The sequence below is a fragment of the Emydura macquarii genome, unplaced genomic scaffold (assembly GCF_026122565.2).
Source record: "Emydura macquarii macquarii isolate MOO-44397 ecotype Brisbane River unplaced genomic scaffold, CSIRO-AGI_Emac_v2 contig_201, whole genome shotgun sequence".
NCBI lineage: Eukaryota > Metazoa > Chordata > Testudines > Chelidae > Emydura > Emydura macquarii.
Genome location: NW_027130338.1, coordinates 1133452 through 1145479, shown reverse-complemented (window position 1 = coordinate 1145479; position 12028 = coordinate 1133452).

The window sequence follows — 12028 nt, the reverse complement described above, 5'->3', positions numbered from 1 at the left end:
GCACCTTTCAGCCGGCAGCACAGACCAGCTGCCAAGCCCAGCACATTGGGGGGGGCTGGACCCTCCACACACCACCAGCAGCCGCCCCTTGGCTTCAAAGCCCAGCGCTGCCCCCCCTTCCTCTGCGCCGCACTGCAGTGCAGTCCCCCCCACCCCGCCACAGCCATGGGGGCCCAACGCAGCCTGTCTGCTGGCCCCATGGCAAAGCACGGCCCCTGACATCACAGCACACCCCACCATGCAACCATAGCATGACCCCCCAACACATCCCAGCCTCCCCGCCCGCCCCGCTCCCAAGCCACAGCACAGCACGGCCCAGCACAGCACGGGGTGTGAGAGACTCCATGGGGCAGAGCAGACGCCTGCCCATAGGGATGGCGGGCAGCCTGGGGGCCTCTGCTGTGGGCAGGGGCTGGTTGCTAGGCAACAGGCCAAGGCCTGTGCCATGGACACTGCCAGGGACCCATGAGCTGGGCCCCAGGCCCCATGCCACAGGCGCCCACCCCACTGGCAGGCCGTGACGGCAGCGTCCGGCCCCGCCAGGCTGCGGTGCTGGCGGCTGGTTCCCCACACGCACGCTGGCTACCCCTGCTGAGGGTCTAGCAGGCCGCAGGGCCCCCTCGGACAGGCAGCTTGAAATGTCCTGAGCCGCAGGCTGCCCGACCCCGACCCCGCCCTGGGTGCCAAGCCCCCCCAGCTCCCTGCTGGCTGCAGCCCTGGCCTGCCACCCGCCTGCAAATGAAGGAGAGCTTGGGGGGGGGGGGGGGGCGGGACAGGCTGGCTGGCAGCCTCACACCACCATGCCAAGACCATCACAGCCTGGGCAGGGACTCGGTGGAGCTGGGGGGGTTGGTGCCAGACCCCAGGAATACGGGGTGCCCCCCTGCAAACACTGCTGGGCAAGGGGTTCTTGGCAGCCCGCCCACCCCCCCCCCCCCCCAAAACGCACCTGTGCTAGCCCCGTGGGCGGGTGCCGGGGCGCTGTGCGGCAGGGGAAGCGGGCGGGATATTTTTTTGACATTTTCTAAGCTGCCCGGGGTGGCTGACAATTTTTAATGTACTAACTGCCTGGTCCAGTGAGCTGATTAATTGGTGCTGGGCGGATCAATACAAAACAGAAAATTAAAACCATTTTAAAGTGATTAAGTAGTTTAACACCTGTCTGCTGCCACGTCAGCACCGGAGACAAATACGGCAGGTGGCAAAGGGCCGCCTGCCACCAGGGAGAGTGACAAATAGCAGCTGGAGCCAGCCTGCCCGCCTCGGCTGGCTCGCAGCCTCTGCCCCAGCCCTTCCAGCGGGGCCGGCTCTGCGCCACGGGCCCCTGTGCTACCACGGAGGCCTCCCCCTGCCCCCCAGCCTAGCCCATACTCATGTCTCCAGGCCAGAAGACACAATGGGCCAGGAGTCTGCCCCCCATCCCCAACTCAGCTCATCGACTGGACCCTGCAAATGCCAACGAGCCACCACTGGGCACAGGCCCTTGGTCACAGCCGGGCGGCAGAGTACAGCTTCCCCCCAGTCCGCGCGCCTCAGGCAGTGCCTGATGGCCAGGCAGCGCCCTGCCAGGGAGGAAGCCACTGCCCCTTCCAGTCCCTGGCCCCCTCCTCCTGCACTGGTTACCGGACTGGAGCTCAGGCTGCGGCGGCCCATGCTGCACCCTGTGGCGGGGCACCTGGGGCGCCCAGCACGCTCGAATCCAGACTGGCACTGACAGCGCAGCACTGGGGCTGCCTGGGCACAGCCAGGACACTGCTCTACAGTGCACAAGCTGGGCGGGGCCGGGCACCACGCTGGCGACGCGCAGCGTAGGCTGTCGCGCCCACGTTGGCTCCAGCTCCAATGCTGCAGCCATTGCTCCGCAGCCCTCGGCGCAGGGCGGAAGGATGCAGACACGGCCCGAGTTAGAAACTCAGCCTGGCAGCTGCTCCGAGCGGAGCCCTGACGGAGACAAAGCTTCCCGGGGTCCCAGCTCCCTGGCCGGCTGCTCGGGTTGTGTTAAAAGGCGATTGTTTGCAGCCGGTGCGCGCGGGCAGGCCAGCCTGGCAGGCAGATGGATGGCGTCTCCACTTCAATTCCACATCTCTTTTCTCCCAGACAAACCCCGTCAGATTTTCATAAATCAAAGCGCCACGCTGTTTAATAAAAATTTATTGACTTACAAGTGATTATTTATCAAAAGGCCATTAATAGCGGCTTGGGGAATGATGGGCTGTGGGGTGGTGCAGGGAGACTAATAGGAAATCAATGCCAGCATCAGGGCAGAATGCATATGAGGGGCCTGGCGTCCCCCTCCCGGTCTCCCCACCGCCGCACCAGCCAGAGCGAGCACCAGCTGCCTGTGGGCTGCCCAGAGTGCCCCCTTTTATTTATCGTTTACAAATGAAATGATCGATACTTTTAATCTAGAGCTAAATTTATTAACTTTCCCATCGGACAGAGCCGTATTGACTGGGCGCCGCGGGCCGGGGCGCGTGGCAAGATGAATGGTAACCTGCCTGTCACGCACCTTGCCTGCCCTGCCTGCCCGCCAGAGGGCACGGCCAGCCCAGCCGGCTGGGATAGATGGAGCAGCCTAGGTGCTAGCAGCCCCGGAGCGCTGAGGGGGCCACTAGGGCTCACCCCCCCACATCCTGCCCCCATTTGTGCTGGGAGAGCAGGGATAGGCCCCGTGACGCTGAGGAGCACGAACGAAGCCTGTCATCAGCCTGGCCTGCCCAGCGCCTCCTGCCACAGCCAACAGGCCCGCCCAGCACCCAGCCCGTGCCATGCACAGCCCCACACTAGCCCAAGCCTAGGCCATGCTATGCCCCAGGCTGGATACGGGGGGCACCTCACTCACCCTGCAGTCCGGCAGCTGGCAGGCTCTGGCCGCCAAGAGCCCAGCCCAGGATGGGGAGGGACAGGGCCAAGCACCATGGGCCCCAGCGCCACAGGCCAGAACCTACAGCAGGGGGTCCCAGCCTCTCTGAGCGAGTGAACAGCCCCCTGCAGTCCCCAGCAATGCTCCCAGACATCCCCCCCCCAGTGCAGTACTGTGAATAGCCACACGGCGGCGCCACTGCTACGACACACACAGCCTCAGTGCAGTACCTGGAACGGCCACACAGTTACACAAATATCACAGGATTTTCTTAGGGGATAAGGCAACAAGCCGCATTTATTGTGAACACAGAAACTTCTGTAGATAGTATCAAAGAACAGAAAAGTATCAACACTGTAATAACATTAATATTGTGCTTTACTTAGTGAAATAGCGTTAATAATAATGTAAACACTAGGAAAACAGTACTAACATTATATCAATACTACAATTACAGAGACACACGTTTCAATTGATGCTTTCATTCATACTCACACACACTGACACGCATACACAGACAGGGAGACAGACAAACCATACATAGGGATCTTCCAGATGTCATAGTTACCAGCCTCTTGGTGCTCATGATAGTCACTGGCCAGGTGACTAGAGCATGAGGATGAGGAGCAAGGTTCTGCCGATGCGCACCGGTACTCCTGGCTGATGTGATGTTGTAGACCCGAACCTCCAGCCTTCATCTTCTTGTCCCATTTTATAGGGAAAGGACCCTATGTCGGTCTATGGGTTTTGCATTGTCATGTTGCAACTGCATTCTTGGTGTGATCCTTAATCACCCACATTGTTGCAAGCCTGATCAGATTTTGTTCTTTGAAATGTGCTGGCTCCAAAGTTATCAGGGTGGGCTCCTCTTCGGCCAGTTGATCATCTTTGCTTCTTTCTTCTTCCCTCAAGCGTTTTAGGTGAGGCTGGTGTTTTCTTCATGTCTGTTTCGATATCCCTTACTCAGACCAAATTGTTCAATCACTCTTTTTGTCTACACCCAACTCAATTGCTCGGCCATTCACACTTCAATCATTCAGGGCCAACTCCTAGCTGAAGAACTTACATATTATTTTTAGAGCAAACCTTATTTCATTTTTGATTGTGAAAGACATTATTAGATAGACACATTACATTGCACAGTGTGGCTTTTTGTACTTAGTGCAGTACTGTGAATGGACACACACCCTCAGTGCAGTACCTCCAATTGCCACACGGCGGCGACACTGCTACGAGACAAATGGCCTCAGTACAGTATCTCGAACGGCCACACGGCACCACCACTAGTCCCGGACACACCCCCCTCAGTGCAGTACTGTGAATGGACACACACCCTCAGTGCAGTACCTCCAATAGCCACACGGCGGCGCCACTGCTACGAGACACAGCCTCAGTGCAGTATCTCCAACGGCCAGATGGCAGCACCACGGCTCCCAGACACCCCCCCCCCCCTCAGTGCAGTACTGTGAATGGACACACACCCTCAGTGCAGTACCTCCAATAGCCACACGGCGGCGCCACTTCTACGAGACACAGCCTCAGTGCAGTATCTCCAACGGCCAGATGGCAGCACCACGGCTCCCAGACACCCCCCCCCCTCAGTGCAGTACTGTGAATGGACACACACCCTCAGTTCAGTACCTCCAATAGCCACACGGCGGCGCCACTGCTCCCAGACACCCCCCCCTCAGTGCAGTTCCGTGAATGGACACACACCCTCAGTTCAGTACCACCAATAGCCACACGGCGGCGCCACTGCTACGAGACACAGCCTCAGTGCAGTATCCCAAGCGGTACACGTCTGCTACGAGACATGGCCTCAATGCAGTACGTGGAACGGCCACACGGTGGCGCCACTGCTCCCGGACACACCCCCCTCAGTGCAGTAACATGAATGGACACACACCCTCAGTTCAGTACCTCCAATAGCCACACGGCGGCGCCACTGCTACGAGACACATGGCCTCAGAGCAGTATCTCCAATGGCCAGATGGCAGTACCACTGCTCCCAGACACCCCCCCTCAGTGCAGTACTGTGAATGGACACACACCCTCAGTTCAGTACCTCCAATAGCCACACGGCGGCGCCACTGCTACGAGACACACAGCTTCAGTGCAGTATCCCAAGCGGTACACGTCTGCTACGAGACAAATGGCCTCAGTGCAGTACCTCCAAGAGCCACATGGCAACTGCTACGAGACACCCCCCCTCAGTGCAGTAAAATGAATGGACACACACCCTCAGTTCAGTACCTCCAATAGCCACACGGCGGCGCCACTGCTACGAGACACATGGCCTCAGAGCAGTATCTCCAATGGCCAGATGGCAGCACCACTGCTCCCAGACACCCCCCCTCAGTGCAGTACTGTGAATGGACACACACCCTCAGTTCAGTACCTCCAATAGCCACACGGCGGCGCCACTGCTACGAGACACACAGCTTCAGTGCAGTATCCCAAGCGGTACACGTCTGCTACGAGACAAATGGCCTCAGTGCAGTACCTCCAAGAGCCACACGGCGGCGCCACTGCTACAAGACACCCCCCCCCAATGCAGTACCGTGAATGGGGACACACCCTCAGTGCAGTACCTCCAATACCCACACGGCGGCGCCACTGCTACGAGACACATGGCCTCAGTGCAGTACCTGGAACGGCCACACGGCGGCGCCACTGCTCCCAGACACACCCCCCTCAGTGTAGTAACGTGAATGGACACACACCCTCAGTTCAGTACCTCCAATAGCCACACGGCAGCGCCACTGCTACGAGACAAATGGCCTCAGTGCAATACCCACACGTCAGCGCCACTGCTACGAGACATGGCCTCAGTGCAGTATCTCCAACGGCCAGATGGCAGAACCACGGCTCCCAGACACCCCCCCCTCAGTGCAGTACCGTGAATGGACACACGCCCTCAGTTCAGTACCTCAAATAGACACACGGCGGCGCCACTACTACGAGACAAATGGCCTCAGTGCAGTATCTCCAACGGCCAGATGGCAGCACCACGGCTCCCAGACACCCCCCCTCAGTGCAGTACTGTGAATGGACACAGACCCTCAGTGCAGTACCTCCAATAGCCACACAGCGGTGCCACTGCTACGAGACATGGCCTCAGTGCAGTATCCCAAACGGTGCACGTCTGCTACGAGACAAACGGCCTCAGTGCAGTATCTCGAACGGCCACACGGCACCACCACTAGTCCCGGACACCCCCCCTCAGTGCAGTACTGTGAATGGACACACACCCTCAGTTCAGTACCTCCAATAGCCACACGGCGGCGCCACTGCTACGAGACATGGCCTCAGTGCAGTATCTCCAATGGCCAGATGGCAGCACCACGGCCCCCCGACACCCCCCTCTCAGTTCAGTACCTCCAATAGCCACACGGCGGCGCCACTGCTACGAGACAAATGGCCTCAGTGCAGTACCTCGAACGGCCACATGGCGGCGCCACTGCTACGAGACAGACGGCCTCAGTGCAGTACCTGGAACGGCCACACGGCACCACTGCTCCCAGACACACACCCCCCTCAGTGCAGTACCGTGAATGGACACACACCCTCAGTGCAGTACCTCCAATAGCCACAGGGCAGCGCCACTGCTACGAGACACAGGCCTCAGTGCAGTATCTGGAACGGCCACACGGCAGCACCACTGCTCCCAGACACCCCCCTCAGTGCAGCACCGTGAATGGACACACACCCTCAGTTCAGTACCTCCAATAGCCACACGGCGGCGCCACTGCTACGAGACAAATGGCCTCAGTGCAGTACCTCCAATACCCACACGGCGGCGCCACTGCTACGAGACACATGGCCTCAGTGCAGTACCTGGAACGGCCACACGGCGGCGCCACTGCTCCCAGACAGCCCCTTCAGTGCAGTACCGTGAATGGACACACGCCCTCAGTGCAGTACCTCCAATAGCCACACGGCGGCGCCACTGCTACGAGACACAGCCTCAGTGCAGTATCCCAAGCGGTACACGTCTGCTACAGACATGGCCTCAGTGCAGTATCTGGAACGGCCACACGGCGGCGCCACTGCTACGAGACAAACGGCCTCAGTGCAGTATCTCCAACGGCCAGATGGCAGCACCACGGCTCCCAGACACCCCACTCCGTGCCGTACTGTGAATGGACACACACCCTCAGTTCAGTACCTCCAATAGCCACACGGCGGCGCCACTGCTACGAGACACAGCCTCAGTGCAGTATCCCAAGTGGTACACGTCTGCTACGAGACATGGCCTCAGTGCAGTACCTGGAACGGCCACACGGCAGCGCCACTGCTACGAGACAAATGGCCTCAGTGCAGTATCTCCAACGGCCAGATGGCAGCACCACGGCTCCCAAACAACCCCCCCTCAGTGTAGTAACATGAATGGACACACACCCTCAGTTCAGTACCTCCAATAGCCACACGGCGGCGCCACTGCTCCCAGACACCCCCTTCAGTGCAGTACCATGAATGCACACACCCCCTCAGTGCAGTACCTCCAATAGCCACACGGCGGCGCCACTGCTACGAGACACAGCCTCAGTGCAGTATCCCAAGCGGTACACTCTGCTACGAGACATGGCCTCAGTGCAGTATCTGGAACACACACCCTCAGGCCACACGGCGGCGCCACTGCTCCCAGACACCCCCCTCAGTGCAGCACCGTGAATGGACACACACCCTCAGTTCAGTACCTCCAATAGCCACACGGCAGTGCCACTGCTACGAGACATGGCCTCAGTGCAGTATCTCCAACGGCCAGATGGCAGCACCACGGCTCCCAGACACCCCCCTCAGTGCAGTACTGTGAATGGACACACACCCTCAGTTCAGTACCTCCAATAGCCACACGGCGGCGCCACTGCTACGGACATGGCCTCAGTGCAGTATCTCCAACGCCAGATGGCAGCACCACGGTTCGCAGACACCCCCCCGTCAGTGCAGTACTGTGAATGGACACACACCCTCAGTTCAGTACCTCCAATAGCCACACGGCGGCGCCACTGCTACGAGACATGGCCTCAGTGCAGTATCCCAAGCGGTACAGGTCTGCTACGAGACAAACGGCCTCAGTGCAGTATCTCGAAAGGCCACATGGCAGCGCCACTGCTCCCAGACACCCCCCCCCCTCAGTGCAGTAACGTGAATGGACACGCCCTCAGTTCAATACCTCCAATAGCCACACGGCGCGCCACTGCTACGAGACATGGCCTCAGTGCAGTATCTCCAATGGCCAGATGGCAGCACCACGGCCCCCCGACACCCCCTCTCAGTGCAGTACCGTGAATGGACACACCCCCTCAGTTCAGTACCTCCAATAGCCACACGGCGGCGCCACTGCTACGAGACAAATGGCCTCAGTGCAGTACCTCGAACGGCCACATGGCGGCGCCACTGCTACGAGACAGACGGCCTCAGTGCAGTACCTGGAACGGCCACACGGCACCACGGCTCCCAGACACACACCCCCCTCAGTGCAGTACCGTGAATGGACACACACCCTCAGTGCAGTACCTCCAATAGCCACACGGCAGCGCCACTGCTACGAGACAAATGGCCTCAGTGCAGTATCTCCAACGGCCAGATGGCAGCACCACGGCTCCCAAACAACCCCCCCTCAGTGCAGTACTGTGAATGGACACAGACCCTCAGTTCAGTACCTCCAATAGCCACACGGCGGCGCCACTGCTACGAGACATGGCCTCAGTGCAGTATCTCCAATGGCCAGATGGCAGCACCACGGCCACCCGACACCCCCCTCTCAGTGCAGTACCGTGAATGGACACACCCCCTCAGTTCAGTACCTCCAATAGCCACACGGCGGCGCCACTGCTATGAGACAGACTGCCTCAGTGCAGTACCTGGAACGGCCACACGGCACCACGGCTCCCAAACAACCCCCCCTCAGTGTAGTAACGTGAATGGACACACACCCTCAGTTCAGTACCTCCAATAGCCACACGGCGGCGCCACTGCTACGAGACATGGCCTCAGTGCAGTATCTCCAATGGCCGGATGGCAGCACCACTGCTCCCAGACACCCCCCCCCCCCTCAGTGCAGTAACGTGAATGGACACAAACCCTCAGTTCAGTACCTCCAATAGTCACACGGCGGCGCCACTGCTACGAGACACAGCCTCAGTGCAGTATCCCAAGACGAGACATGGCCTCAGTGCAGTATCTCCACCGGCCACAGGGCTGCACCACGGCTCCCAGACCCCCCCCCCTCAGTGCAGTACCGTGAATGGACACACACCCTCAGTTCAGTACCTCCAATAGCCACACGGCGGCGCCACTGCTACGAGACAAATGGCCTCAGTTCAGTACCTCCAATAGAGCGCCACTGCTACCATGGCCTCAGTGCAGTATCTCCAACGTGGCAGCACCACGGCTCCCAGACACCCCCCCGTCAGTGCAGTACTGTGAATGGACACACACCCTCAGTGCAGTACCTCCAATAGTCACACGGCGGCGCCACTGCTACGAGACACAGCCTCAGTGCAGTATCCCAAGCGGTACACGTCTGCTACGAGACATGGCCTCAGTGCAGTATCTGGAACGGCCACACGGCGGCGCCACTGCTCCCAGACACCCCCCCCTCAGTGCAGCACCGTGAATGGACACACACCCTCAGTTCAGTACCTCCAATAGCCACACGGCAGCGCCACTGCTACGAGACATGGCCTCAGTGCAGTATCTCCAACGGCCAGATGGCAGCACCACGGCTCCCAGACACCCCCCCGTCAGTGCAGTACTGTGAATGGACACAGACCCTCAGTTCAGTACCTCCAATAGCCACACGGCGGCGCCACTGCTACGAGACATGGCCTCAGTGCAGTATCTCCAACGGCCAGATGGCAGCACCACGGCTCCCAGACACCCCCCCGTCAGTGCAGTACTGTGAATGGACACACACCCTCAGTGCAGTACCTCCAATAGTCACACTGCGGCGCCACTGCTACGAGACACAGCCTCAGTGCAGTATCCCAAGCGGTACACGTCTGCTACGAGACATGGCCTCAGTGCAGTATCTCGAACGGCCACACGGCACCACCACGAGTCCCGGACACACCCCCCTCAGTGCAGTACCGTGAATGGACACACCCCCTCAGTTCAGTACCTCCAATAGCCACACGGCGGCGCCACTGCTCCCAGACACCCCCCCTCAGTGCAGTAACGGTGAACAGACACACACCCTCAGTTCAGTACCTCCAATAGCCACACGGCGGCGCCACTGCTACGAGACACACCTCAGTGCAGTATCTCCAATGGCCAGATGGCAGCACCACGGCCCCCCGACACCCCCCTCTCAGTGCAGCACCGTGAATGGACACACCCCCTCAGTTCAGTACCTCCAATAGCCACACGGCGGCGCCACTGCTACGAGACAAATGGCCTCAGTGCAGTACCTCGAACGGCCACATGGCGGCGCCACTGCTACGAGACAGACGGCCTCAGTGCAGTACCTGGAACGGCCACACGGCACCACGGCTCCCAGACACACACCCCCCTCAGTGCAGTACCGTGAATGGACACACACCCTCAGTGCAGTACCTCCAATAGCCACACGGCAGCGCCACTGCTACGAGACAAATGGCCTCAGTGCAGTATCTCCAACGGCCAGATGGCAGCACCACGGCTCCCAGACACCCCCCCCTCAGTGCAGTACTGTGAATGGACACACACCCTCAGTGCAGTACTGTGAATGGACACACACCCTCAGTTCAGTACCTCCAATAGCCACACGGCGGCGCCACTGCTCCCAGACACCCCCCCCTCAGTGCAGTAAGGTGAATGGACACACACCCTCAGTTCAGTACCTCCAATAGCCACACGGCGGCGCCACTGCTACGAGACACAGCCTCAGTGCAGTATCCCAAGCGGTACACGTCTGCTACGCCCTCAGTGCAGTATCTCGAACGGCCACACGGCGGCGCCACTGCTACGAGACAAATGGCCTCAGTGCAGTATCTCCAACGGCCAGATGGCAGCACCACGGCTCCCAAACAACCCCCCTCAGTGTAGTAACATGAATGGACACACACCCTCAGTTCAGTACCTCCAATAGCCACACGGCGGCGCCACTGCTCCCAGACACCCCCTTCAGTGCAGTACCATGAATGGACACACGCCCTCAGTGCAGTACCTCCAATAGCCACACGGCGGCGCCACTGCTACGAGACACAGCCTCAGTGCAGTATCCCAAGCGGTACACGTCTGCTACGAGACATGGCCTCAGTGCAGTATCTGGAACGGCCACACGGCGGCGCCACTGCTACGAGACAAACGGCCTCAGTGCAGTATCTCCAACGGCCAGATGGCAGCACCACGGCTCCCAGACACCCCCCCTCAATGCAGTACTGTGAATGGACACACACCCTCAGTTCAGTACCTCCAATAGCCACACGGCGGCGCCACTGCTCCCAGACACCCCCCCTCAGTGCAGTACTGTGAATGGACACACACCCTCAGTGCAGTACCGTGAATGGACACACACCCTCAGTTCAGTACCTCCAATAGCCACACGGCGGCGCCACTGCTACGAGACAAATGGCATCAGTGCAGTACCTCCAATAGCCACACGGCAGTGCCACTGCTGTAGAGACATGGCCTCAGTGCAGTATCTCCAACGGCCAGATGGCAGCACCACGGCTCCCAGACACCCCCCCGTCAGTGCAGTACTGTGAATGGACACAGACCCTCAGTTCAGTACCTCCAATAGCCACACGGCTGCGCCACTGCTACGAGACATGGCCTCAGTGCAGTATCTCGAACGGCCACACGGCACCACCACTAGTCCCGGACACACCCCCTCAGTGCAGTACCGTGAATGGACACACACCCTCAGTTCAGTACCTCCAATAGCCACACGGCGGCGCCACTGCTCCCAGACACCCCCCCTCAGTGCAGTAACGGTGAACAGACACACACCATCAGTGCAGTACCTCCAAGAGCCACACGGCGGCGCCACTACTACGAGACAAATGGCCTCAGTGCAGTATCTCCAACGGCCAGATGGCAGCACCACGGCTCCCAGACACCCCCCCCTCAGTGCAGTACTGTGAATGGACACAGACCCTCAGTTCAGTACCTCCAATAGCCACACGGCGGCGCCACTGCTACGAGACATGGCCTCAGTGCAGTATCCCAAGCGGTACA